The sequence below is a fragment of the Salvelinus fontinalis genome, chromosome 21 (genome assembly GCF_029448725.1).
Source record: "Salvelinus fontinalis isolate EN_2023a chromosome 21, ASM2944872v1, whole genome shotgun sequence".
Taxonomy (NCBI): Eukaryota; Metazoa; Chordata; class Actinopteri; order Salmoniformes; family Salmonidae; genus Salvelinus; species Salvelinus fontinalis.
The window spans coordinates 49,858,234-49,882,969 of record NC_074685.1 but is presented as its reverse complement, the minus strand read 5'-3'; the positions used below and the strand labels follow the sequence as shown (position 1 = coordinate 49,882,969).

The following is a 24,736-nucleotide window of genomic DNA, read 5'->3' as shown; positions in this document are numbered from 1 at the left end:
CGCATTCTCAGTAGACTTTGGTGAATCCATTGTAGATTTCCAGTGTGAGGTGATTTACTTTGTGCAAGGTTTAAGTTGTTAAATGGGAAACGAATATCCAACTAGTCAGTGACAACTGTCTTGAGTTTGGCATTTGTGACAACAATGTCCTGGGATTTCCCACAAGCGCCTCACCTTCTAACCGCTATTGCCTGGCTTGTGAGCGGTATAGAGCAGAATCGATTACATGTACGTGTTCGTGCGAGTCTCAGCTTTCCAGAGACGGGTCATACTAGTTTCTAGCTCTAACCATTCAGTCTCTACAGATGTTTTTGATAGAAGGGTTAACGCCCAACACTCCACATTTAGGGTTAGTACCAATGCTCCACTTATTTTCAAATGGCCATCCCATGTGCTCCTCGTTAGTATAGTGGTGAGTATCCCCGCCTGTCACGCGGTAGACCGGGGTTCAATTCCCCGACGGGGAGGAAGGACTATTTTGTTAGGGTGTACAATGTCACTAAGCCCACAAAGCAGAAAACATGCTTGGAATTTAAGCTTTATGATACGATTTCCAGCCTTTGGGGTTATCACTGCTTTGCAAGACATTGGTTGTTCAGTGGTAGAATTCTCGCCTGCCACGCGGGAGGCCCGGGTTCGATTCCCGGCCAATGCAGCAAGTTTTGAACATGTAATTTCGACAAGTATCCAAATCCCTGGGAAAGAAATCTCTGTTAGATTGCCCGGCTAACAGAAAACTCTGTTCTTGGTAGAATTCTCATCTGACTCTTGAAAAATCAGAGTTTGCTTTCATTTACACTTTGGACATTTACGCATTCTCAGTAGACTTTGGTGAATCCATTGTAGATTTCCAGTGTGAGGTGATTTACTTTGTGCAAGGTTTAACCTGTCTAGGATCAGCGTGGCGCTAGCGGCACACCCCCCCCCCCCCCCCCACTGAAAAACCAGTGCCGCGAAATTCAAAAAAAATATTTTTTAAAAATATTTAACTTTCACACATTAAAGTCCAATACAGCTAATGAAAGACACAGATCTTGTGAATCCAGTCAACATTTCCGATTTTTAAAATGTTTTACAGGGAAGACACAATATGTAAAGATGTACATCTATTACCTAAAAACACATTAGCATAATCCACCATCTTTTATTTGTCCACCAACACCAGTAGCCATCACCAATTCGGCTAAACTAAGATATTTATAGCCCCTAACCAACAAAAAAACTCATTAGATGACAGTCTGATAACATATTTATGGTATGGGATAGGTTTTGTTAGAAAAAAGTGCATATTTCAGGTAGATGGCATAGTTTACAATTGCACCCACCATCACAAATGGACTAGAACAATTACAATGAGCAACGTGTTTACCTAACTACTAATCATCAAACATTTCGTAAAAATACACAGCATACACGAATCGAAAGACACAGATCCTGTGAATACAGACAATATTTCAGATTTTCTAAGTGTCTTACAGCGAAAACACAATAAATCGTTATATTAGCTTAGCACATAGCAATTAGCAGCCCAGCATTGATTCTAGCCAAAGTGAGCGATAAAAGTCAACATCGCCAAAAGATATTAATTTTTTCACTAACCTTCTCAGAATTCTTCCGATGACACTCCTGTAACATCACATTACAACATGCATATACAGTTTGATCGAAAATGTTTATATTTAGCCACCAAAATCATGGTTAGACAATGTGAAATGTAGCTCAGCTGGTCAGAAAATGTCCTTGCGCCACTTAGACAGTGATCTACTCTTATACATAAATACTCATAAACGTGACTAAAAAATATAGGGTGGACAGGGATTGATAGACAATTTAATTCTTAATACAATTGCGTTATTACATTTTTTAATTTATCCTTACTTTTCAATACAGTTTGCGCCAAGCGAAGCTACGTCAAAAAACATGGCGTCCTAAGCCACTAAAATGTTTCGACAGAAACACGATTTATCATAATAAAAATGTCCTACCTTGAGCTGTTCTTCCATCAGTATCTTGGGCAAAGGATCCTTTCTTGGGAGAAATCGTCTTTTGGTGGAAAGCTGTCCTCTTGCCATGTGGAAATGTCAACTGCGTTCGGGATGAACTGAAAAGCGTGCCCAACTTTTCACATCGTTACAAAAATAAATGTCCCAAAATCGCACTAAACGGATATAAATTGCTATAAAACGCTTTAAATTAACTACTTTATGATGTTTGTAACTCCTATAACGAGTGAAAAGATGACCGGAGAAATATAACAGGCTAAACTAACGCTTGGAACAGGAGAGGGTCGGTGTCTTCCACGCGCGTTACGCAGCAAGAAAAGACTTGCTAGCTAAAGGTTTTTTTCATTTGTAGGGCCTGTGAACGCGCAATCGACCCCGTTGGAATCGTCATCACGTAAAGGCATCCAGGGGAAGACGTAAGAAGTGTCCGTATAGTCATAGCAACGACAGTGCCCTTTTAACTGACTTCAGAAAAGTGGCCAACATTTCTCAAATCTGACTCCATGTCAGGGAAATTGCTGTAGAATGGGCTCTGTTCCACTTAGAGACAAAATTTCAACTCCTATAGAAACTATAGACTGTTTTCTATCCAATAATAATAATAATATCCATATTGTACGATCAAGGATTTTGTGGGAAGCCGTTTAAAAAATTAGCCAAATTAGCATAAATAGTCTAAACAGCGCCCCCATCCCCAACAGGTTAAGTTGTTAAATGGGAAACGAATATCCAACTAGTCAGTGACAACTGTCTTGAGTTTGGCATTTGTGACAACAATGTCCTGGGATTTCCCACAAGCGCCTCACCTTCTAACCGCTATTGCCTGGCTTGTGAGCGGTATAGAGCAGAATCGATTACATGTACGTGTTCGTGCGAGTCTCAGCTTTCCAGAGACGGGTCATACTAGTTTCTAGCTCTAACCATTCAGTCTCTACAGATGTTTTTGATAGAAGGGTTAACGCCCAACACTCCACATTTAGGGTTAGTACCAATGCTCCACTTATTTTCAAATGGCCATCCCATGTGCTCCTTGTTAGTATAGTGGTGAGTATCCCCGCCTGTCACGCGGTAGACCGGGGTTCAATTCCCCGACGGGGAGGAAGGACTATTTTGTTAGGGTGTACAATGTCACTGAGCCCACAAAGCAGAAAACATGCTTGGAATTTAAGCTTTATGATACGATTTCCAGCCTTTGGGGTTATCACTGCTTTGCAAGACATTGGTTGTTCAGTGGTAGAATTCTCGCCTGCCACGCGGGAGGCCCGGGTTCGATTCCCGGCCAATGCAGCAAGTTTTGAACATGTAATTTCGACAAGTATCCAAATCCCTGGGAAAGAAATCTCTGTTAGATTGCCCGGCTAACAGAAAACTCTGTTCTTGGTAGAATTCTCATCTGACTCTTGAAAAATCAGAGTTTGCTTTCATTTACACTTTGGACATTTACGCATTCTCAGTAGACTTTGGTGAATCCATTGTAGATTTCCAGTGTGAGGTGATTTACTTTGTGCAAGGTTTAAGTTGTTAAATGGGAAACGAATATCCAACTAGTCAGTGACAACTGTCTTGAGTTTGGCATTTGTGACAACAATGTCCTGGGATTTCCCACAAGCGCCTCACCTTCTAACCGCTATTGCCTGGCTTGTGAGCGGTATAGAGCAGAATCGATTACATGTACGTGTTCGTGCGAGTCTCAGCTTTCCAGAGACGGGTCATACTAGTTTCTAGCTCTAACCATTCAGTCTCTACAGATGTTTTTGATAGAAGGGTTAACGCCCAACACTCCACATTTAGGGTTAGTACCAATGCTCCACTTATTTTCAAATGGCCAACCCATGTGCTCCTCGTTAGTATAGTGGTGAGTATCCCCGCCTGTCACGCGGGAGACCGGGGTTCAATTCCCCGACGGGGAGGAAGGACTATTTTGTTAGGGTGTACAATGTCACTGAGCCCACAAAGCAGAAAACATGCTTGGAATTTAAGCTTTATGATACGATTTCCAGCCTTTGGGGTTATCGCTGCTTTGCAAGGCATTGGTTGTTCAGTGGTAGAATTCTCGCCTGCCACGCGGGAGGCCCGGGTTCGATTCCCGGCCAATGCAGCAAGTTTTGAACATGTAATTTCGACAAGTATCCAAATCCCTGGGAAAGAAATCTCTGTTAGATTGCCAGGCTAACAGAAAACTCTGTTCTTGGTAGAATTCTCATCTGACTCTTGAAAAATCAGAGTTTGCTTTCATTTACACTTTGGACATTTACGCATTCTCAGTAGACTTTGGTGAATCCATTGTAGATTTCCAGTGTGAGGTGATTTACTTTGTGCAAGGTTTAAGTTGTTAAATGGGAAACGAATATCCAACTAGTCAGTGACAACTGTCTTGAGTTTGGCATTTGTGACAACAATGTCCTGGGATTTCCCACAAGCGCCTCACCTTCTAACCGCTATTGCCTGGCTTGTGAGCGGTATAGAGCAGAATCGATTACATGTACGTGTTCGTGCGAGTCTCAGCTTTCCAGAGACGGGTCATACTAGTTTCTAGCTCTAACCATTCAGTCTCTACAGATGTTTTTGATAGAAGGGTTAACGCCCAACACTCCACATTTAGGGTTAGTACCAATGCTCCACTTATTTTCAAATGGCCAACCCATGTGCTCCTCGTTAGTATAGTGGTGAGTATCCCCGCCTGTCACGCGGGAGACCGGGGTTCAATTCCCCGACGGGGAGGAAGGACTATTTTGTTAGGGTGTACAATGTCACTGAGCCCACAAAGCAGAAAACATGCTTGGAATTTAAGCTTTATGATACGATTTCCAGCCTTTGGGGTTATCGCTGCTTTGCAAGGCATTGGTTGTTCAGTGGTAGAATTCTCGCCTGCCACGCGGGAGGCCCGGGTTCGATTCCCGGCCAATGCAGCAAGTTTTGAACATGTAATTTCGACAAGTATCCAAATCCCTGGGAAAGAAATCTCTGTTAGATTGCCAGGCTAACAGAAAACTCTGTTCTTGGTAGAATTCTCATCTGACTCTTGAAAAATCAGAGTTTGCTTTCATTTACACTTTGGACATTTACGCATTCTCAGTAGACTTTGGTGAATCCATTGTAGATTTCCAGTGTGAGGTGATTTACTTTGTGCAAGGTTTAAGTTGTTAAATGGGAAACGAATATCCAACTAGTCAGTGACAACTGTCTTGAGTTTGGCATTTGTGACAACAATGTCCTGGGATTTCCCACAAGCGCCTCACCTTCTAACCGCTATTGCCTGGCTTGTGAGCGGTATAGAGCAGAATCGATTACATGTACGTGTTCGTGCGAGTCTCAGCTTTCCAGAGACGGGTCATACTAGTTTCTAGCTCTAACCATTCAGTCTCTACAGATGTTTTTGATAGAAGGGTTAACGCCCAACACTCCACATTTAGGGTTAGTACCAATGCTCCACTTATTTTCAAATGGCCAACCCATGTGCTCCTCGTTAGTATAGTGGTGAGTATCCCCGCCTGTCACGCGGGAGACCGGGGTTCAATTCCCCGACGGGGAGGAAGGACTATTTTGTTAGGGTGTACAATGTCACTGAGCCCACAAAGCAGAAAACATGCTTGGAATTTAAGCTTTATGATACGATTTCCAGCCTTTGGGGTTATCGCTGCTTTGCAAGGCATTGGTTGTTCAGTGGTAGAATTCTCGCCTGCCACGCGGGAGGCCCGGGTTCGATTCCCGGCCAATGCAGCAAGTTTTGAACATGTAATTTCGACAAGTATCCAAATCCCTGGGAAAGAAATCTCTGTTAGATTGCCAGGCTAACAGAAAACTCTGTTCTTGGTAGAATTCTCATCTGACTCTTGAAAAATCAGAATTTGCTTTCATTTACACTTTGGACATTTACGCATTCTCAGTAGACTTTGGTGAATCCATTGTAGATTTCCAGTGTGAGGTGATTTACTTTGTGCAAGGTTTAAGTTGTTAAATGGGAAACGAATATCCAACTAGTCAGTGACAACTGTCTTGAGTTTGGCATTTGTGACAACAATGTCCTGGGATTTCCCACAAGCGCCTCACCTTCTAACCGCTATTGCCTGGCTTGTGAGCGGTATAGAGCAGAATCGATTACATGTACGTGTTCGTGCGAGTCTCAGCTTTCCAGAGACGGGTCATACTAGTTTCTAGCTCTAACCATTCAGTCTCTACAGATGTTTTTGATAGAAGGGTTAACGCCCAACACTCCACATTTAGGGTTAGTACCAATGCTCCACTTATTTTCAAATGGCCAACCCATGTGCTCCTCGTTAGTATAGTGGTGAGTATCCCCGCCTGTCACGCGGGAGACCGGGGTTCAATTCCCCGACGGGGAGGAAGGACTATTTTGTTAGGGTGTACAATGTCACTGAGCCCACAAAGCAGAAAACATGCTTGGAATTTAAGCTTTATGATACGATTTCCAGCCTTTGGGGTTATCGCTGCTTTGCAAGGCATTGGTTGTTCAGTGGTAGAATTCTCGCCTGCCACGCGGGAGGCCCGGGTTCGATTCCCGGCCAATGCAGCAAGTTTTGAACATGTAATTTCGACAAGTATCCAAATCCCTGGGAAAGAAATCTCTGTTAGATTGCCAGGCTAACAGAAAACTCTGTTCTTGGTAGAATTCTCATCTGACTCTTGAAAAATCAGAGTTTGCTTTCATTTACACTTTGGACATTTACGCATTCTCAGTAGACTTTGGTGAATCCATTGTAGATTTCCAGTGTGAGGTGATTTACTTTGTGCAAGGTTTAAGTTGTTAAATGGGAAACGAATATCCAACTAGTCAGTGACAACTGTCTTGAGTTTGGCATTTGTGACAACAATGTCCTGGGATTTCCCACAAGCGCCTCACCTTCTAACCGCTATTGCCTGGCTTGTGAGCGGTATAGAGCAGAATCGATTACATGTACGTGTTCGTGCGAGTCTCAGCTTTCCAGAGACGGGTCATACTAGTTTCTAGCTCTAACCATTCAGTCTCTACAGATGTTTTTGATAGAAGGGTTAACGCCCAACACTCCACATTTAGGGTTAGTACCAATGCTCCACTTATTTTCAAATGGCCAACCCATGTGCTCCTCGTTAGTATAGTGGTGAGTATCCCCGCCTGTCACGCGGGAGACCGGGGTTCAATTCCCCGACGGGGAGGAAGGACTATTTTGTTAGGGTGTACAATGTCACTGAGCCCACAAAGCAGAAAACATGCTTGGAATTTAAGCTTTATGATACGATTTCCAGCCTTTGGGGTTATCGCTGCTTTGCAAGGCATTGGTTGTTCAGTGGTAGAATTCTCGCCTGCCACGCGGGAGGCCCGGGTTCGATTCCCGGCCAATGCAGCAAGTTTTGAACATGTAATTTCGACAAGTATCCAAATCCCTGGGAAAGAAATCTCTGTTAGATTGCCAGGCTAACAGAAAACTCTGTTCTTGGTAGAATTCTCATCTGACTCTTGAAAAATCAGAGTTTGCTTTCATTTACACTTTGGACATTTACGCATTCTCAGTAGACTTTGGTGAATCCATTGTAGATTTCCAGTGTGAGGTGATTTACTTTGTGCAAGGTTTAAGTTGTTAAATGGGAAACGAATATCCAACTAGTCAGTGACAACTGTCTTGAGTTTGGCATTTGTGACAACAATGTCCTGGGATTTCCCACAAGCGCCTCACCTTCTAACCGCTATTGCCTGGCTTGTGAGCGGTATAGAGCAGAATCGATTACATGTACGTGTTCGTGCGAGTCTCAGCTTTCCAGAGACGGGTCATACTAGTTTCTAGCTCTAACCATTCAGTCTCTACAGATGTTTTTGATAGAAGGGTTAACGCCCAACACTCCACATTTAGGGTTAGTACCAATGCTCCACTTATTTTCAAATGGCCAACCCATGTGCTCCTCGTTAGTATAGTGGTGAGTATCCCCGCCTGTCACGCGGGAGACCGGGGTTCAATTCCCCGACGGGGAGGAAGGACTATTTTGTTAGGGTGTACAATGTCACTGAGCCCACAAAGCAGAAAACATGCTTGGAATTTAAGCTTTATGATACGATTTCCAGCCTTTGGGGTTATCGCTGCTTTGCAAGGCATTGGTTGTTCAGTGGTAGAATTCTCGCCTGCCACGCGGGAGGCCCGGGTTCGATTCCCGGCCAATGCAGCAAGTTTTGAACATGTAATTTCGACAAGTATCCAAATCCCTGGGAAAGAAATCTCTGTTAGATTGCCAGGCTAACAGAAAACTCTGTTCTTGGTAGAATTCTCATCTGACTCTTGAAAAATCAGAGTTTGCTTTCATTTACACTTTGGACATTTACGCATTCTCAGTAGACTTTGGTGAATCCATTGTAGATTTCCAGTGTGAGGTGATTTACTTTGTGCAAGGTTTAAGTTGTTAAATGGGAAACGAATATCCAACTAGTCAGTGACAACTGTCTTGAGTTTGGCATTTGTGACAACAATGTCCTGGGATTTCCCACAAGCGCCTCACCTTCTAACCGCTATTGCCTGGCTTGTGAGCGGTATAGAGCAGAATCGATTACATGTACGTGTTCGTGCGAGTCTCAGCTTTCCAGAGACGGGTCATACTAGTTTCTAGCTCTAACCATTCAGTCTCTACAGATGTTTTTGATAGAAGGGTTAACGCCCAACACTCCACATTTAGGGTTAGTACCAATGCTCCACTTATTTTCAAATGGCCAACCCATGTGCTCCTCGTTAGTATAGTGGTGAGTATCCCCGCCTGTCACGCGGGAGACCGGGGTTCAATTCCCCGACGGGGAGGAAGGACTATTTTGTTAGGGTGTACAATGTCACTGAGCCCACAAAGCAGAAAACATGCTTGGAATTTAAGCTTTATGATACGATTTCCAGCCTTTGGGGTTATCGCTGCTTTGCAAGGCATTGGTTGTTCAGTGGTAGAATTCTCGCCTGCCACGCGGGAGGCCCGGGTTCGATTCCCGGCCAATGCAGCAAGTTTTGAACATGTAATTTCGACAAGTATCCAAATCCCTGGGAAAGAAATCTCTGTTAGATTGCCAGGCTAACAGAAAACTCTGTTCTTGGTAGAATTCTCATCTGACTCTTGAAAAATCAGAGTTTGCTTTCATTTACACTTTGGACATTTACGCATTCTCAGTCGACTTTGGTGAATCCATTGTAGATTTCCAGTGTGAGGTGATTTACTTTGTGCAAGGTTTAAGTTGTTAAATGGGAAACGAATATCCAACTAGTCAGTGACAACTGTCTTGAGTTTGGCATTTGTGACAACAATGTCCTGGGATTTCCCACAAGCGCCTCACCTTCTAACCGCTATTGCCTGGCTTGTGAGCGGTATAGAGCAGAATCGATTACATGTACGTGTTCGTGCGAGTCTCAGCTTTCCAGAGACGGGTCATACTAGTTTCTAGCTCTAACCATTCAGTCTCTACAGATGTTTTTGATAGAAGGGTTAACGCCCAACACTCCACATTTAGGGTTAGTACCAATGCTCCACTTATTTTCAAATGGCCGACCCATGTGCTCCTCGTTAGTATAGTGGTGAGTATCCCCGCCTGTCACGCGGGAGACCGGGGTTCAATTCCCCGACGGGGAGGAAGGACTATTTTGTTAGGGTGTACAATGTCACTGAGCCCACAAAGCAGAAAACATGCTTGGAATTTAAGCTTTATGATACGATTTCCAGCCTTTGGGGTTATCGCTGCTTTGCAAGGCATTGGTTGTTCAGTGGTAGAATTCTCGCCTGCCACGCGGGAGGCCCGGGTTCGATTCCCGGCCAATGCAGCAAGTTTTGAACATGTAATTTCGACAAGTATCCAAATCCCTGGGAAAGAAATCTCTGTTAGATTGCCAGGCTAACAGAAAACTCTGTTCTTGGTAGAATTCTCATCTGACTCTTGAAATATCAGAGTTTGCTTTCATTTACACTTTGGACATTTACGCATTCTCAGTAGACTTTGGTGAATCCATTGTAGATTTCCAGTGTGAGGTGATTTACTTTGTGCAAGGTTTAAGTTGTTAAATGGGAAACGAATATCCAACTAGTCAGTGACAACTGTCTTGAGTTTGGCATTTGTGACAACAATGTCCTGGGATTTCCCACAAGCGCCTCACCTTCTAACCGCTATTGCCTGGCTTGTGAGCGGTATAGAGCAGAATCGATTACATGTACGTGTTCGTGCGAGTCTCAGCTTTCCAGAGACGGGTCATACTAGTTTCTAGCTCTAACCATTCAGTCTCTACAGATGTTTTTGATAGAAGGGTTAACGCCCAACACTCCACATTTAGGGTTAGTACCAATGCTCCACTTATTTTCAAATGGCCAACCCATGTGCTCCTCGTTAGTATAGTGGTGAGTTTCCCCGCCTGTCACGCGGGAGACCGGGGTTCAATTCCCCGACGGGGAGGAAGGACTATTTTGTTAGGGTGTACAATGTCACTGAGCCCACAAAGCAGAAAACATGCTTGGAATTTAAGCTTTATGATACGATTTCCAGCCTTTGGGGTTATCGCTGCTTTGCAAGGCATTGGTTGTTCAGTGGTAGAATTCTCGCCTGCCACGCGGGAGGCCCGGGTTCGATTCCCGGCCAATGCAGCAAGTTTTGAACATGTAATTTCGACAAGTATCCAAATCCCTGGGAAAGAAATCTCTGTTAGATTGCCAGGCTAACAGAAAACTCTGTTCTTGGTAGAATTCTCATCTGACTCTTGAAAAATCAGAATTTGCTTTCATTTACACTTTGGACATTTACGCATTCTCAGTAGACTTTGGTGAATCCATTGTAGATTTCCACTGTGAGGTGATTTACTTTGTGCAAGGTTTAAGTTGTTAAATGGGAAACGAATATCCAACTAGTCAGTGACAACTGTCTTGAGTTTGGCATTTGTGACAACAATGTCCTGGGATTTCCCACAAGCGCCTCACCTTCTAACCGCTATTGCCTAGCTTGTGAGCGGTATAGAGCAGAATCGATTACATGTACGTGTTCGTGCGAGTCTCAGCTTTCCAGAGACGGGTCATACTAGTTTCTAGCTCTAACCATTCAGTCTCTACAGATGTTTTTGATAGAAGGGTTAACGCCCAACACTCCACATTTAGGGTTAGTACCAATGCTCCACTTATTTTCAAATGGCCAACCCATGTGCTCCTCGTTAGTATAGTGGTGAGTATCCCCGCCTGTCACGCGGGAGACCGGGGTTCAATTCCCCGACGGGGAGGAAGGACTATTTTGTTAGGGTGTACAATGTCACTGAGCCCACAAAGCAGAAAACATGCTTGGAATTTAAGCTTTATGATACGATTTCCAGCCTTTGGGGTTATCGCTGCTTTGCAAGGCATTGGTTGTTCAGTGGTAGAATTCTCGCCTGCCAAGCGGGGGGCCCGGGTTCGATTCCCGGCCAATGCAGCAAGTTTTGAACATGTAATTTCGACAAGTATCCAAATCCCTGGGAAAGAAATCTCTGTTAGATTGCCAGGCTAACAGAAAACTCTGTTCTTGGTAGAATTCTCATCTGACTCTTGAAAAATCAGAGTTTGCTTTCATTTACACTTTGGACATTTACGCATTCTCAGTAGACTTTGGTGAATCCATTGTAGATTTCCAGTGTGAGGTGATTTACTTTGTGCAAGGTTTAAGTTGTTAAATGGGAAACGAATATCCAACTAGTCAGTGACAACTGTCTTGAGTTTGGCATTTGTGACAACAATGTCCTGGGATTTCCCACAAGCGCCTCACCTTCTAACCGCTATTGCCTAGCTTGTGAGCGGTATAGAGCAGAATCGATTACATGTACGTGTTCGTGCGAGTCTCAGCTTTCCAGAGACGGGTCATACTAGTTTCTAGCTCTAACCATTCAGTCTCTACAGATGTTTTTGATAGAAGGGTTAACGCCCAACACTCCACATTTAGGGTTAGTACCAATGCTCCACTTATTTTCAAATGGCCAACCCATGTGCTCCTCGTTAGTATAGTGGTGAGTATCCCCGCCTGTCACGCGGGTGACCGGGGTTCAATTCCCCGACGGGGAGGAAGGACTATTTTGTTAGGGTGTACAATGTCACTGAGCCCACAAAGCAGAAAACATGCTTGGAATTTAAGCTTTATGATACGATTTCCAGCCTTTGGGGTTATCGCTGCTTTGCAAGGCATTGGTTGTTCAGTGGTAGAATTCTCGCCTGCCACGCGGGAGCCCCGGGTTCGATTCCCGGCCAATGCAGCAAGTTTTGAACATGTAATTTCGACAAGTATCCAAATCCCTGGGAAAGAAATCTCTGTTAGATTGCCCGGCTAACAGAAAACTCTGTTCTTGGTAGAATTCTCATCTGACTCTTGAAAAATCAGAGTTTGCTTTCATTTACACTTTGGACATTTACGCATTCTCAGTAGACTTTGGTGAATCCATTGTAGATTTCCAGTGTGAGGTGATTTACTTTGTGCAAGGTTTAAGTTGTTAAATGGGAAACGAATATCCAACTAGTTAGTGACAACTGTCTTGAGTTTGGCATTTGTGACAACAATGTCCTGGGATTTCCCACAAGCGCCTCACCTTCTAACCGCTATTGCCTGGCTTGTGAGCGGTATAGAGCAGAATCGATTACATGTACGTGTTCGTGCGAGTCTCAGCTTTCCAGAGACGGGTCATACTAGTTTCTAGCTCTAACCATTCAGTCTCTACAGATGTTTTTGATAGAAGGGTTAACGCCCAACACTCCACATTTAGGGTTAGTACCAATGCTCCACTTATTTTCAAATGGCCAACCCATGTGCTCCTCGTTAGTATAGTGGTGAGTATCCCCGCCTGTCACGCGGGAGACCGGGGTTCAATTCCCCGACGGGGAGGAAGGACTATTTTGTTAGGGTGTACAATGTCACTGAGCCCACAAAGCAGAAAACATGCTTGGAATTTAAGCTTTATGATACGATTTCCAGCCTTTGGGGTTTTCGCTGCTTTGCAAGGCATTGGTTGTTCAGTGGTAGAATTCTCGCCTGCCACGCGGGAGGCCCGGGTTCGATTCCTGGCCAATGCAGCAAGTTTTGAACATGTAATTTCGACAAGTATCCAAATCCCTGGGAAAGAAATCTCTGTTAGATTGCCAGGCTAACAGAAAACTCTGTTCTTGGTAGAATTCTCATCTGACTCTTGAAAAATCAGAGTTTGCTTTCATTTACACTTTGGACATTTACGCATTCTCAGTCGACTTTGGTGAATCCATTGTAGATTTCCAGTGTGAGGTGATTTACTTTGTGCAAGGTTTAAGTTGTTAAATGGGAAACGAATATCCAACTAGTCAGTGACAACTGTCTTGAGTTTGGCATTTGTGACAACAATGTCCTGGGATTTCCCACAAGCGCCTCACCTTCTAACCGCTATTGCCTGGCTTGTGAGCGGTATAGAGCAGAATCGATTACATGTACGTGTTCGTGCGAGTCTCAGCTTTCCAGAGACGGGTCATACTAGTTTCTAGCTCTAACCATTCAGTCTCTACAGATGTTTTTGATAGAAGGGTTAACGCCCAACACTCCACATTTAGGGTTAGTACCAATGCTCCACTTATTTTCAAATGGCCGACCCATGTGCTCCTCGTTAGTATAGTGGTGAGTATCCCCGCCTGTCACGCGGGAGACCGGGGTTCAATTCCCCGACGGGGAGGAAGGACTATTTTGTTAGGGTGTACAATGTCACTGAGCCCACAAAGCAGAAAACATGCTTGGAATTTAAGCTTTATGATACGCTTTCCAGCCTTTGGGGTTATCGCTGCTTTGCAAGGCATTGGTTGTTCAGTGGTAGAATTCTCGCCTGCCACGCGGGAGGCCCGGGTTCGATTCCCGGCCAATGCAGCAAGTTTTGAACATGTAATTTCGACAAGTATCCAAATCCCTGGGAAAGAAATCTCTGTTAGATTGCCAGGCTAACAGAAAACTCTGTTCTTGGTAGAATTCTCATCTGACTCTTGAAAAATCTGAGTTTGCTTTCATTTACACTTTGGACATTTACGCATTCTCAGTCGACTTTGGTGAATCCATTGTAGATTTCCAGTGTGAGGTGATTTACTTTGTGCAAGGTTTAAGTTGTTAAATGGGAAACGAATATCCAACTAGTCAGTGACAACTGTCTTGAGTTTGGCATTTGTGACAACAATGTCCTGGGATTTCCCACAAGCGCCTCACCTTCTAACCGCTACTGCCTGGCTTGTGAGCGGTATAGAGCAGAATCGATTACATGTACGTGTTCGTGCGAGTCTCAGCTTTCCAGAGACGGGTCATACTAGTTTCTAGCTCTAACCATTCAGTCTCTACATATGTTTTTGATAGAAGGGTTAACGCCCAACACTCCACATTTAGGGTTAGTACCAATGCTCCACTTATTTTCAAATGGCCAACCCATGTGCTCCTCGTTAGTATAGTGGTGAGTATCCCCGCCTGTCACGCGGGAGACCGGGGTTCAATTCCCCGACGGGGAGGAAGGACTATTTTGTTAGGGTGTACAATGTCACTGAGCCCACAAAGCAGAAAACATGCTTGGAATTTAAGCTTTATGATACGATTTCCAGCCTTTGGGGTTATCGCTGCTTTGCAAGGCATTGGTTGTTCAGTGGTAGAATTCTCGCCTGCCACGCGGGAGGCCCGGGTTCGATTCCCGGCCAATGCAGCAAGTTTTGAACATGTAATTTCGACAAGTATCCAAATCCCTGGGAAAGAAATCTCTGTTAGATTGCCAGGCTAACAGAAAACTCTGTTCTTGGTAGAATTCTCATCTGACTCTTGAAAAATCAGAGTTTGCTTTCATTTACACTTTGGACATTTACGCATTCTCAGTCGACTTTGGTGAATCCATTGTAGATTTCCAGTGTGAGGTGATTTACTTTGTGCAAGGTTTAAGTTGTTAAATGGGAAACGAATATCCAACTAGTCAGTGACAACTGTCTTGAGTTTGGCATTTGTGACAACAATGTCCTGGGATTTCCCACAAGCGCCTCACCTTCTAACCGCTATTGCCTGGCTTGTGAGCGGTATAGAGCAGAATCGATTAAATGTACGTGTTCGTGCGAGTCTCAGCTTTCCAGAGACGGGTCATACTAGTTTCTAGCTCTAACCATTCAGTCTCTACAGATGTTTTTGATAGAAGGGTTAACGCCCAACACTCCACATTTAGGGTTAGTACCAATGCTCCACTTATTTTCAAATGGCCAACCCATGTGCTCCTCGTTAGTGAAGTGGTGAGTATCCCCGCCGGTCACGCGGGAGACCGGGGTTCAATTCCCCGACGATGAGGAAGGACTATTTTGTTAGGGTGTACAATGTCACTGAGCCCACAAAGCAGAAAACATGCTTGGAATTTAAGCTTTATGATACGATTTCCAGCCTTTGGGGTTATCGCTGCTTTGCAAGGCATTGGTTGTTCAGTGGTAGAATTCTCGCCTGCCACGCGGGAGGCCCGGGTTCGATTCCCGGCCAATGCAGCAAGTTTTGAACATGTAATTTCGACAAGTATCCAAATCCCTGGGAAAGAAATCTCTGTTAGATTGCCAGGCTAACAGAAAACTCTGTTCTTGGTAGAATTCTCATCTGACTCTTGAAAAATCAGAGTTTGCTTTCATTTACACTTTGGACATTTACGCATTCTCAGTAGACTTTGGTGAATCCATTGTAGATTTCCAGTGTGAGGTGATTTACTTTGTGCAAGGTTTAAGTTGTTAAATGGGAAACGAATATCCAACTAGTCAGTGACAACTGTCTTGAGTTTGGCATTTGTGACAACAATGTCCTGGGATTTCCCACAAGCGCCTCACCTTCTAACCGCTACTGCCTGGCTTGTGAGCGGTATAGAGCAGAATCGATTACATGTACGTGTTCGTGCGAGTCTCAGCTTTCCAGAGACGGGTCATGCTAGTTTCTAGCTCTAACCATTCAGTCTCTACAGATGTTTTTGATAGAAGGGTTAACGCCCAACACTCCACATTTAGGGTTAGTACCAATGCTCCACTTATTTTCAAATGGCCAACCCATGTGCTCCTCGTTAGTAAAGTGGTGAGTATCCCCGCCTGTCACGCGGGAGACCGGGGTTCAATTCCCCGACGATGAGGAAGGACTATTTTGTTAGGGTGTACAATGTCACTGAGCCCACAAAGCAGAAAACATGCTTGGAATTTAAGCTTTATGATACGATTTCCAGCCTTTGGGGTTATCGCTGCTTTGCAAGGCATTGGTTGTTCAGTGGTAGAATTCTCGCCTGCCACGCGGGAGGCCCGGGTTCGATTCCCGGCCAATGCAGCAAGTTTTGAACATGTAATTTCGACAAGTATCCAAATCCCTGGGAAAGAAATCTCTGTTAGATTGCCAGGCTAACAGAAAACTCTGTTCTTGGTAGAATTCTCATCTGACTCTTGAAAAATCAGAGTTTGCTTTCATTTACACTTTGGACATTTACGCATTCTCAGTCGACTTTGGTGAATCCATTGTAGATTTCCAGTGTGAGGTGATTTACTTTGTGCAAGGTTTAAGTTGTTAAATGGGAAACGAATATCCAACTAGTCAGTGACAACTGTCTTGAGTTTGGCATTTGTGACAACAATGTCCTGGGATTTCCCACAAGCGCCTCACCTTCTAACCGCTATTGCCTGGCTTGTGAGCGGTATAGAGCAGAATCGATTAAATGTACGTGTTCGTGCGAGTCTCAGCTTTCCAGAGACGGGTCATACTAGTTTCTAGCTCTAACCATTCAGTCTCTACAGATGTTTTTGATAGAAGGGTTAACGCCCAACACTCCACATTTAGGGTTAGTACCAATGCTCCACTTATTTTCAAATGGCCGACCCATGTGCTCCTCGTTAGTATAGTGGTGAGTATCCCCGCCTGTCACGCGGGAGACCGGGGTTCAATTCCCCGACGGGGAGGAAGGACTATTTTGTTAGGGTGTACAATGTCACTGAGCCCACAAAGCAGAAAACATGCTTGGAATTTAAGCTTTATGATACGATTTCCAGCCTTTGGGGTTATCGCTGCTTTGCAAGGCATTGGTTGTTCAGTGGTAGAATTCTCGCCTGCCACGCGGGAGGCCCGGGTTCGATTCCCGGCCAATGCAGCAAGTTTTGAACATGTAATTTCGACAAGTATCCAAATCCCTGGGAAAGAAATCTCTGTTAGATTGCCAGGCTAACAGAAAACTCTGTTCTTGGTAGAATTCTCATCTGACTCTTGAAAAATCAGAGTTTGCTTTCATTTACACTTTGGACATTTACGCATTCTCAGTCGACTTTGGTGAATCCATTGTAGATTTCCAGTGTGAGGTGATTTACTTTGTGCAAGGTTTAAGTTGTTAAATGGGAAACGAATATCCAACTAGTCAGTGACAACTGTCTTGAGTTTGGCATTTGTGACAACAATGTCCTGGGATTTCCCACAAGCGCCTCACCTTCTAACCGCTACTGCCTGGCTTGTGAGCGGTATAGAGCAGAATCGATTACATGTACGTGTTCGTGCGAGTCTCAGCTTTCCAGAGACGGGTCATACTAGTTTCTAGCTCTAACCATTCAGTCTCTACATATGTTTTTGATAGAAGGGTTAACGCCCAACACTCCACATTTAGGGTTAGTACCAATGCTCCACTTATTTTCAAATGGCCAACCCATGTGCTCCTCGTTAGTATAGTGGTGACTATCCCCGCCTGTCACGCGGGAGACCGGGGTTCAATTCCCCGACGGGGAGGAAGGACTATTTTGTTAGGGTGTACAATGTCACTGAGCCCACAAAGCAGAAAACATGCTTGGAATTTAAGCTTTATGATACGATTTCCAGCCTTTGGGGTTATCGCTGCTTTGCAAGGCATTGGTTGTTCAGTGGTAGAATTCTCGCCTGCCACGCGGGAGGCCCGGGTTCGATTCCCGGCCAATGCAGCAAGTTTTGAACATGTAATTTCGACAAGTATCCAAATCCCTGGGAAAGAAATCTCTGTTAGATTGCCAGGCTAACAGAAAACTCTGTTCTTGGTAGAATTCTCATCTGACTCTTGAAAAATCAGAGTTTGCTTTCATTTACACTTTGGACATTTACGCATTCTCAGTCGACTTTGGTGAATCCATTGTAGATTTCCAGTGTGAGGTGATTTACTTTGTGCAAGGTTTAAGTTGTTAAATGGGAAACGAATATCCAACTAGTCAGTGACAACTGTCTTGAGTTTGGCATTTGTGACAACAATGTCCTGGGATTTCCCACAAGCGCCTCACCTTCTAACCGCTATTGCCTGGCTTGTGAGCGGTATAGAGCAGAATCGATTAAATGTACGTGTTCGTGCGAGTCTCAGCTTTCCAGAGACGGGTCATACTAGTTTCTAGCTCTAACCATTCAGTCTCTACAGATGTTTTTGATAGAAGGGTTAACGCCCAACACTCCACATTTAGGGTTAGTACCAATGCTCCACTTATTTTCAAATGGCCAACCCATGTGCTCCTCGTTAGTGAAGTGGTGAGTATCCCCGCCGGTCACGCGGGAGACCGGGGTTCAATTCCCCGACGATGAGGAAGGACTATTTTGTTAGGGTGTACAATGTCACTGAGCCCACAAAGCAGAAAACATGCTTGGAATTTAAGCTTTATGATACGATTTCCAGCCTTTGGGGTTATCGCTGCTTTGCAAGGCATTGGTTGTTCAGTGGTAGAATTCTCGCCTGCCACGCGGGAGGCCCGGGTTCGATTCCCGGCCAATGCAGCAAGTTTTGAACATGTAATTTCGACAAGTATCCAAATCCCTGGGAAAGAAATCTCTGTTAGATTGCCAGGCTAACAGAAAACTCTGTTCTTGGTAGAATTCTCATCTGACTCTTGAAAAATCAGAGTTTGCTTTCATTTACACTTTGGACATTTACGCATTCTCAGTAGACTTTGGTGAATCCATTGTAGATTTCCAGTGTGAGGTGATTTACTTTGTGCAAGGTTTAAGTTGTTAAATGGGAAACGAATATCCAACTAGTCAGTGACAACTGTCTTGAGTTTGGCATTTGTGACAACAATGTCCTGGGATTTCCCACAAGCGCCTCACCTTCTAACCGCTATTGCCTGGCTTGTGAGCGGTATAGAGCAGAATCGATTACATGTACGTGTTCGTGCGAGTCTCAGCTTTCCAGAGACGGGTCATACTAGTTTCTAGCTCTAACCATTCAGTCTCTACAGATGTTTTTGATAGAAGGGTTAACGCCCAACACTCCACATTTAGGGTTAGTACCAATGCTCCACTTATTTTCAAATGGCCAACCCATGTGCTCCTCGTTAGTATAGTGGTGAGTATCCCCGCCGGTCACGCGGGAGACCGGGGTTCAATTCCCCGACGATGAGGAAGGACTATTTTGTTAGGGTGTACAATGTCACTGAGCCCACAAAGCAGAAAACATGCTTGGAATTTAAGCTTTATGATACGATTTCCAGCCTTTGGGGTTATCGCTGCTTTGCAAGGCATTGGTTGTTCAGTGGTAGAATTCTCGCCTGCCACGCGGGAGCCCCGGGTTCGATTCCCGGCCAATGCAGCAAGTTTTGAACATGTAATTTCGACAAGTATCCAAATCCCTGGGAAAGAAATCTCTGTTAGATTGCCAGGCTAACAGAAAACTCTGTTCTTGGTAGAATTCTCATCTGACTCTTGAAAAATCAGAGTTTGCTTTCATTTACACTTTGGACATTTACGCATTCTCAGTAGACTTTGGTGAATCCATTGTAGATTTCCAGTGTGAGGTGATTTACTTTGTGCAAGGTTTAAGTTGTTAAATGGGAAACGAATATCCAACTAGTCAGTGACAACTGTCTTGAGTTTGGCATTTGTGACAACAATGTCCTGGGATTTCCCACAAGCGCCTCACCTTCTAACCGCTATTGCCTGGCTTGTGAGCGGTATAGAGCAGAATCGATTAAATGTACGTGTTCGTGCGAGTCTCAGCTTTCCAGAGACGGGTCATACTAGTTTCTAGCTCTAACCATTCAGTCTCTACAGATGTTTTTGATAGAAGGGTTAACGCCCAACACTCCACATTTAGGGTTAGTACCAATGCTCCACTTATTTTCAAATGGCCAACCCATGTGCTCCTTGTTAGTGAAGTGGTGAGTATCCCCGCCGGTCACGCGGGAGACCGGGGTTCAATTCCCCGACGATGAGGAAGGACTATTTTGTTAGGGTGTACAATGTCACTGAGCCCACAAAGCAGAAAACATGCTTGGAATTTAAGCTTTATGATACGATTTCCAGCCTTTGGGGTTGTCGCTGCTTTGCAAGGCATTGGTTGTTCAGTGGTAGAATTCTCGCCTGCCACGCGGGAGGCCCGGGTTCGATTCCCGGCCAATGCAGCAAGTTTTGAACATGTAATTTCGACAAGTATCCAAATCCCTGGGAAAGAAATCTCTGTTAGATTGCCAGGCTAACAGAAAACTCTGTTCTTGGTAGAATTCTCATCTGACTCTTGAAAAATCAGAGTTTGCTTTCATTTACACTTTGGACATTTACGCATTCTCAGTCGACTTTGGTGAATCCATTGTAGATTTCCAGTGTGAGGTGATTTACTTTGTGCAAGGTTTAAGTTGTTAAATGGGAAACGAATATCCAACTAGTCAGTGACAACTGTCTTGAGTTTGGCATTTGTGACAACAATGTCCTGGGATTTCCCACAAGCGCCTCACCTTCTAACCGCTATTGCCTGGCTTGTGAGCGGTATAGAGCAGAATCGATTGAATGTACGTGTTCGTGCGAGTCTCAGCTTTCCAGAGACGGGTCATACTAGTTTCTAGCTCTAACCATTCAGTCTCTACAGATGTTTTTGATAGAAGGGTTAACGCCCAACACTCCACATTTAGGGTTAGTACCAATGCTCCACTTATTTTCAAATGGCCAACCCATGTGCTCCTCGTTAGTAAAGTGGTGAGTATCCCCGCCTGTCACGCGGGAGACCGGGGTTCAATTCCCCGACGATGAGGAAGGACTATTTTGTTAGGGTGTACAATGTCACTGAGCCCACAAAGCAGAAAACATGCTTGGAATTTAAGCTTTATGATACGATTTCCAGCCTTTGGGGTTATCGCTGCTTTGCAAGGCATTGGTTGTTCAGTGGTAGAATTCTCGCCTGCCACGCGGGAGGCCCGGGTTCGATTCCCGGCCAATGCAGCAAGTTTTGAACATGTAATTTCGACAAGTATCCAAATCCCTGGGAAAGAAATCTCTGTTAGATTGCCAGGCTAACAGAAAACTCTGTTCTTGGTAGAATTCTCATCTGACTCTTGAAAAATCAGAGTTTGCTTTCATTTACACTTTGGACATTTACGCATTCTCAGTCGACTTTGGTGAATCCATTGTAGATTTCCAGTGTGAGGTGATTTACTTTGTGCAAGGTTTAAGTTGTTAAATGGGAAACGAATATCCAACTAGTCAGTGACAACTGTCTTGAGTTTGGCATTTGTGACAACAATGTCCTGGGATTTCCCACAAGCGCCTCACCTTCTAACCGCTATTGCCTGGCTTGTGAGCGGTATAGAGCAGAATCGATTAAATGTACGTGTTCGTGCGAGTCTCAGCTTTCCAGAGACGGGTCATACTAGTTTCTAGCTCTAACCATTCAGTCTCTACAGATGTTTTTGATAGAAGGGTTAACGCCCAACACTCCACATTTAGGGTTAGTACCAATGCTCCACTTATTTTCAAATGGCCAACCCATGTGCTCCTCGTTAGTGAAGTGGTGAGTATCCCCGCCGGTCACGCGGGAGACCGGGGTTCAATTCCCCGACGATGAGGAAGGACTATTTTGTTAGGGTGTACAATGTCACTGAGCCCACAAAGCAGAAAACATGCTTGGAATTTAAGCTTTATGATACGATTTCCAGCCTTTGGGGTTGTCGCTGCTTTGCAAGGCATTGGTTGTTCAGTGGTAGAATTCTCGCCTGCCACGCGGGAGGCCCGGGTTCGATTCCCGGCCAATGCAGCAAGTTTTGAACATGTAATTTCGACAAGTATCCAAATCCCTGGGAAAGAAATCTCTGTTAGATTGCCAGGCTAACAGAAAACTCTGTTCTTGGTAGAATTCTCATCTGACTCTTGAAAAATCAGAGTTTGCTTTCATTTACACTTTGGACATTTACGCATTCTCAGTCGACTTTGGTGAATCCATTGTAGATTTCCAGTGTGAGGTGATTTACTTTGTGCAAGGTTTAAGTTGTTAAATGGGAAACGAATATCCAACTAGTCAGTGACAACTGTCTTGAGTTTGGCATTCGTGACAACAATGTCCTGGGATTTCCCACAAGCGCCTCACCTTCTAACCGCTATTGCCTGGCTTGTGAGCGGTATAGAGCAGAATCGATTACATGTACGTGTTCGTGCGAGTATCAGCTTTCCAGAGACGGGTCATACTAGTTTCTAGCTCTAACCATTCAGTCTCTACAGATGTTTTTGATAGAAGGGTTAACGCCCAACACTCCACATTTAGGGTTAGTACCAATGCTCCACTTATTTTCAAATGGCCAACCCATGTGCTCCTCGTTAGAAAAGTGGTGAGTATCCCCGCCTGTCACGCGGGAGACCGGGGTTCAATTCCCCGACGATGAGGAAGGACTATTTTGTTAGGGTGTACAATGTCACTGAGCCCACAAAGCAGAAAACATGCTTGGAATTTAAGCTTTATGATACGATTTCCAGCCTTTGGGGTTATCGCTGCTTTGCAAGGCATTGGTTGTTCAGTGGTAGAATTCTCGCCTGCCACGCGGGAGGCCCGGGTTCGATTCCCGGCCAATGCAGCAAGTTTTGAACATGTAATTTCGACAAGTATCCAAATCCCTGGGAAAGAAATCTCTGTTAGATTGCCAGGCTAACAGAAAACTCTGTTCTTGGTAGAATTCTCATCTGACTCTTGAAAAATCAGAGTTTGCTTTCATTTACACTTTGGACATTTACGCATTCTCAGTCGACTTTGGTGAATCCATTGTAGATTTCCAGTGTGAGGTGATTTACTTTGTGCAAGGTTTAAGTTGTTAAATGGGAAACGAATATCCAACTAGTCAGTGACAACTGTCTTGAGTTTGGCATTTGTGACAACAATGTCCTGGGATTTCCCACAAGCGCCTCACCTTCTAACCGCTATTGCCTGGCTTGTGAGCGGTATAGAGCAGAATCGATTAAATGTACGTGTTCGTGCGAGTCTCAGCTTTCCAGAGACGGGTCATACTAGTTTCTAGCTCTAACCATTCAGTCTCTACAGATGTTTTTGATAGAAGGGTTAACGCCCAACACTCCACATTTAGGGTTAGTACCAATGCTCCACTTATTTTCAAATGGCCAACCCATGTGCTCCTCGTTAGTGAAGTGGTGAGTATCCCCGCCGGTCACGCGGGAGACCGGGGTTCAATTCCCCGACGATGAGGAAGGACTATTTTGTTAGGGTGTACAATGTCACTGAGCCCACAAAGCAGAAAACATGCTTGGAATTTAAGCTTTATGATACGATTTCCAGCCTTTGGGGTTGTCGCTGCTTTGCAAGGCATTGGTTGTTCAGTGGTAGAATTCTCGCCTGCCACGCGGGAGGCCCGGGTTCGATTCCCGGCCAATGCAGCAAGTTTTGAACATGTAATTTCGACAAGTATCCAAATCCCTGGGAAAGAAATCTCTGTTAGATTGCCAGGCTAACAGAAAACTCTGTTCTTGGTAGAATTCTCATCTGACTCTTGAAAAATCAGAGTTTGCTTTCATTTACACTTTGGACATTTACGCATTCTCAGTCGACTTTGGTGAATCCATTGTAGATTTCCAGTGTGAGGTGATTTACTTTGTGCAAGGTTTAAGTTGTTAAATGGGAAACGAATATCCAACTAGTCAGTGACAACTGTCTTGAGTTTGGCATTCGTGACAACAATGTCCTGGGATTTCCCACAAGCGCCTCACCTTCTAACCGCTATTGCCTGGCTTGTGAGCGGTATAGAGCAGAATCGATTAAATGTACGTGTTCGTGCGAGTCTCAGCTTTCCAGAGACGGGTCATACTAGTTCTCTAGCTCTAACCATTCAGTCTCTACAGATGTTTTTGATAGAAGGGTTAACGCCCAACACTCCACATTTAGGGTTAGTACCAATGCTCCACTTATTTTCAAATGGCCAACCCATGTGCTCCTCGTTAGTAAAGTGGTGAGTATCCCCGCCTGTCACGCGGGAGACCGGGGTTCAATTCCCCGACGATGAGGAAGGACTATTTTGTTAGGGTGTACAATGTCACTGAGCCCACAAAGCAGAAAACATGCTTGGAATTTAAGCTTTATGATACGATTTCCAGCCTTTGGGGTTATCGCTGCTTTGCAAGGCATTGGTTGTTCAGTGGTAGAATTCTCGCCTGCCCACGCGGGAGGCCCGGGTTCGATTCCCGGCCAATGCAGCAAGTTTTGAACATGTAATTTCGACAAGTATCCAAATCCCTGGGAAAGAAATCTCTGTTAGATTGCCAGGCTAACAGAAAACTCTGTTCTTGGTAGAATTCTCATCTGACTCTTGAAAAATCAGAGTTTGCTTTCATTTACACTTTGGACATTTACGCATTCTCAGTCGACTTTGGTGAATCCATTGTAGATTTCCAGTGTGAGGTGATTTACTTTGTGCAAGGTTTAAGTTGTTAAATGGGAAACGAATATCCAACTAGTCAGTGACAACTGTCTTGAGTTTGGCATTTGTGACAACAATGTCCTGGGATTTCCCACAAGCGCCTCACATTCTAACCGCTATTGCCTGGCTTGTGA

At 44.4% G+C, this 24,736-nt stretch overlaps 44 non-coding genes across 44 annotated transcripts; all 44 read left to right on the top strand.

Annotated features, from left to right (window-relative positions):
- Positions 1–395: 395 nt before the first annotated feature.
- On the top strand, positions 396–467 carry trnad-guc (transfer RNA aspartic acid (anticodon GUC)). The gene has a single exon. It is a non-coding gene; the product is annotated as a tRNA-Asp (tRNA).
- A 117-nt stretch (positions 468–584) lies between these two features.
- trnag-gcc (transfer RNA glycine (anticodon GCC)) lies at positions 585–655 on the top strand. Its single transcript has one exon. It is a non-coding gene; the product is annotated as a tRNA-Gly (tRNA).
- A 2,564-nt stretch (positions 656–3,219) lies between these two features.
- On the top strand, positions 3,220–3,290 carry trnag-gcc (transfer RNA glycine (anticodon GCC)). The gene has a single exon. It is a non-coding gene; the product is annotated as a tRNA-Gly (tRNA).
- Positions 3,291–3,841: 551 nt separating this feature from the next.
- trnad-guc (transfer RNA aspartic acid (anticodon GUC)) lies at positions 3,842–3,913 on the top strand. Its single transcript has one exon. It is a non-coding gene; the product is annotated as a tRNA-Asp (tRNA).
- Positions 3,914–4,030: 117 nt separating this feature from the next.
- On the top strand, positions 4,031–4,101 carry trnag-gcc (transfer RNA glycine (anticodon GCC)). The gene has a single exon. It is a non-coding gene; the product is annotated as a tRNA-Gly (tRNA).
- Positions 4,102–4,652: 551 nt separating this feature from the next.
- trnad-guc (transfer RNA aspartic acid (anticodon GUC)) lies at positions 4,653–4,724 on the top strand. Its single transcript has one exon. It is a non-coding gene; the product is annotated as a tRNA-Asp (tRNA).
- Positions 4,725–4,841: 117 nt separating this feature from the next.
- trnag-gcc (transfer RNA glycine (anticodon GCC)) lies at positions 4,842–4,912 on the top strand. Its single transcript has one exon. It is a non-coding gene; the product is annotated as a tRNA-Gly (tRNA).
- A 551-nt stretch (positions 4,913–5,463) lies between these two features.
- trnad-guc (transfer RNA aspartic acid (anticodon GUC)) lies at positions 5,464–5,535 on the top strand. The gene has a single exon. It is a non-coding gene; the product is annotated as a tRNA-Asp (tRNA).
- Positions 5,536–5,652: 117 nt separating this feature from the next.
- Positions 5,653–5,723, top strand: trnag-gcc (transfer RNA glycine (anticodon GCC)). The gene has a single exon. It is a non-coding gene; the product is annotated as a tRNA-Gly (tRNA).
- Positions 5,724–6,274: 551 nt separating this feature from the next.
- On the top strand, positions 6,275–6,346 carry trnad-guc (transfer RNA aspartic acid (anticodon GUC)). Its single transcript has one exon. It is a non-coding gene; the product is annotated as a tRNA-Asp (tRNA).
- Positions 6,347–6,463: 117 nt separating this feature from the next.
- Positions 6,464–6,534, top strand: trnag-gcc (transfer RNA glycine (anticodon GCC)). Its single transcript has one exon. It is a non-coding gene; the product is annotated as a tRNA-Gly (tRNA).
- Positions 6,535–7,085: 551 nt separating this feature from the next.
- On the top strand, positions 7,086–7,157 carry trnad-guc (transfer RNA aspartic acid (anticodon GUC)). The gene has a single exon. It is a non-coding gene; the product is annotated as a tRNA-Asp (tRNA).
- Positions 7,158–7,274: 117 nt separating this feature from the next.
- trnag-gcc (transfer RNA glycine (anticodon GCC)) lies at positions 7,275–7,345 on the top strand. The gene has a single exon. It is a non-coding gene; the product is annotated as a tRNA-Gly (tRNA).
- A 551-nt stretch (positions 7,346–7,896) lies between these two features.
- trnad-guc (transfer RNA aspartic acid (anticodon GUC)) lies at positions 7,897–7,968 on the top strand. The gene has a single exon. It is a non-coding gene; the product is annotated as a tRNA-Asp (tRNA).
- A 117-nt stretch (positions 7,969–8,085) lies between these two features.
- On the top strand, positions 8,086–8,156 carry trnag-gcc (transfer RNA glycine (anticodon GCC)). Its single transcript has one exon. It is a non-coding gene; the product is annotated as a tRNA-Gly (tRNA).
- A 551-nt stretch (positions 8,157–8,707) lies between these two features.
- On the top strand, positions 8,708–8,779 carry trnad-guc (transfer RNA aspartic acid (anticodon GUC)). Its single transcript has one exon. It is a non-coding gene; the product is annotated as a tRNA-Asp (tRNA).
- Positions 8,780–8,896: 117 nt separating this feature from the next.
- On the top strand, positions 8,897–8,967 carry trnag-gcc (transfer RNA glycine (anticodon GCC)). The gene has a single exon. It is a non-coding gene; the product is annotated as a tRNA-Gly (tRNA).
- Positions 8,968–9,518: 551 nt separating this feature from the next.
- Positions 9,519–9,590, top strand: trnad-guc (transfer RNA aspartic acid (anticodon GUC)). The gene has a single exon. It is a non-coding gene; the product is annotated as a tRNA-Asp (tRNA).
- Positions 9,591–9,707: 117 nt separating this feature from the next.
- Positions 9,708–9,778, top strand: trnag-gcc (transfer RNA glycine (anticodon GCC)). The gene has a single exon. It is a non-coding gene; the product is annotated as a tRNA-Gly (tRNA).
- A 551-nt stretch (positions 9,779–10,329) lies between these two features.
- Positions 10,330–10,401, top strand: trnad-guc (transfer RNA aspartic acid (anticodon GUC)). Its single transcript has one exon. It is a non-coding gene; the product is annotated as a tRNA-Asp (tRNA).
- Positions 10,402–10,518: 117 nt separating this feature from the next.
- Positions 10,519–10,589, top strand: trnag-gcc (transfer RNA glycine (anticodon GCC)). Its single transcript has one exon. It is a non-coding gene; the product is annotated as a tRNA-Gly (tRNA).
- Positions 10,590–11,140: 551 nt separating this feature from the next.
- On the top strand, positions 11,141–11,212 carry trnad-guc (transfer RNA aspartic acid (anticodon GUC)). Its single transcript has one exon. It is a non-coding gene; the product is annotated as a tRNA-Asp (tRNA).
- Positions 11,213–11,329: 117 nt separating this feature from the next.
- On the top strand, positions 11,330–11,400 carry trnag-gcc (transfer RNA glycine (anticodon GCC)). The gene has a single exon. It is a non-coding gene; the product is annotated as a tRNA-Gly (tRNA).
- Positions 11,401–11,951: 551 nt separating this feature from the next.
- On the top strand, positions 11,952–12,023 carry trnad-guc (transfer RNA aspartic acid (anticodon GUC)). Its single transcript has one exon. It is a non-coding gene; the product is annotated as a tRNA-Asp (tRNA).
- Positions 12,024–12,140: 117 nt separating this feature from the next.
- Positions 12,141–12,211, top strand: trnag-gcc (transfer RNA glycine (anticodon GCC)). The gene has a single exon. It is a non-coding gene; the product is annotated as a tRNA-Gly (tRNA).
- A 551-nt stretch (positions 12,212–12,762) lies between these two features.
- trnad-guc (transfer RNA aspartic acid (anticodon GUC)) lies at positions 12,763–12,834 on the top strand. The gene has a single exon. It is a non-coding gene; the product is annotated as a tRNA-Asp (tRNA).
- Positions 12,835–12,951: 117 nt separating this feature from the next.
- Positions 12,952–13,022, top strand: trnag-gcc (transfer RNA glycine (anticodon GCC)). The gene has a single exon. It is a non-coding gene; the product is annotated as a tRNA-Gly (tRNA).
- A 551-nt stretch (positions 13,023–13,573) lies between these two features.
- On the top strand, positions 13,574–13,645 carry trnad-guc (transfer RNA aspartic acid (anticodon GUC)). The gene has a single exon. It is a non-coding gene; the product is annotated as a tRNA-Asp (tRNA).
- A 117-nt stretch (positions 13,646–13,762) lies between these two features.
- Positions 13,763–13,833, top strand: trnag-gcc (transfer RNA glycine (anticodon GCC)). Its single transcript has one exon. It is a non-coding gene; the product is annotated as a tRNA-Gly (tRNA).
- Positions 13,834–14,384: 551 nt separating this feature from the next.
- On the top strand, positions 14,385–14,456 carry trnad-guc (transfer RNA aspartic acid (anticodon GUC)). Its single transcript has one exon. It is a non-coding gene; the product is annotated as a tRNA-Asp (tRNA).
- Positions 14,457–14,573: 117 nt separating this feature from the next.
- On the top strand, positions 14,574–14,644 carry trnag-gcc (transfer RNA glycine (anticodon GCC)). Its single transcript has one exon. It is a non-coding gene; the product is annotated as a tRNA-Gly (tRNA).
- A 740-nt stretch (positions 14,645–15,384) lies between these two features.
- On the top strand, positions 15,385–15,455 carry trnag-gcc (transfer RNA glycine (anticodon GCC)). Its single transcript has one exon. It is a non-coding gene; the product is annotated as a tRNA-Gly (tRNA).
- A 740-nt stretch (positions 15,456–16,195) lies between these two features.
- trnag-gcc (transfer RNA glycine (anticodon GCC)) lies at positions 16,196–16,266 on the top strand. Its single transcript has one exon. It is a non-coding gene; the product is annotated as a tRNA-Gly (tRNA).
- A 551-nt stretch (positions 16,267–16,817) lies between these two features.
- Positions 16,818–16,889, top strand: trnad-guc (transfer RNA aspartic acid (anticodon GUC)). Its single transcript has one exon. It is a non-coding gene; the product is annotated as a tRNA-Asp (tRNA).
- Positions 16,890–17,006: 117 nt separating this feature from the next.
- Positions 17,007–17,077, top strand: trnag-gcc (transfer RNA glycine (anticodon GCC)). The gene has a single exon. It is a non-coding gene; the product is annotated as a tRNA-Gly (tRNA).
- Positions 17,078–17,628: 551 nt separating this feature from the next.
- On the top strand, positions 17,629–17,700 carry trnad-guc (transfer RNA aspartic acid (anticodon GUC)). Its single transcript has one exon. It is a non-coding gene; the product is annotated as a tRNA-Asp (tRNA).
- Positions 17,701–17,817: 117 nt separating this feature from the next.
- Positions 17,818–17,888, top strand: trnag-gcc (transfer RNA glycine (anticodon GCC)). Its single transcript has one exon. It is a non-coding gene; the product is annotated as a tRNA-Gly (tRNA).
- Positions 17,889–18,628: 740 nt separating this feature from the next.
- On the top strand, positions 18,629–18,699 carry trnag-gcc (transfer RNA glycine (anticodon GCC)). Its single transcript has one exon. It is a non-coding gene; the product is annotated as a tRNA-Gly (tRNA).
- Positions 18,700–19,439: 740 nt separating this feature from the next.
- On the top strand, positions 19,440–19,510 carry trnag-gcc (transfer RNA glycine (anticodon GCC)). The gene has a single exon. It is a non-coding gene; the product is annotated as a tRNA-Gly (tRNA).
- A 740-nt stretch (positions 19,511–20,250) lies between these two features.
- trnag-gcc (transfer RNA glycine (anticodon GCC)) lies at positions 20,251–20,321 on the top strand. Its single transcript has one exon. It is a non-coding gene; the product is annotated as a tRNA-Gly (tRNA).
- Positions 20,322–21,061: 740 nt separating this feature from the next.
- On the top strand, positions 21,062–21,132 carry trnag-gcc (transfer RNA glycine (anticodon GCC)). The gene has a single exon. It is a non-coding gene; the product is annotated as a tRNA-Gly (tRNA).
- Positions 21,133–21,872: 740 nt separating this feature from the next.
- trnag-gcc (transfer RNA glycine (anticodon GCC)) lies at positions 21,873–21,943 on the top strand. Its single transcript has one exon. It is a non-coding gene; the product is annotated as a tRNA-Gly (tRNA).
- Positions 21,944–22,683: 740 nt separating this feature from the next.
- trnag-gcc (transfer RNA glycine (anticodon GCC)) lies at positions 22,684–22,754 on the top strand. The gene has a single exon. It is a non-coding gene; the product is annotated as a tRNA-Gly (tRNA).
- A 740-nt stretch (positions 22,755–23,494) lies between these two features.
- Positions 23,495–23,565, top strand: trnag-gcc (transfer RNA glycine (anticodon GCC)). Its single transcript has one exon. It is a non-coding gene; the product is annotated as a tRNA-Gly (tRNA).
- Positions 23,566–24,736: the final 1,171 nt, after the last annotated feature.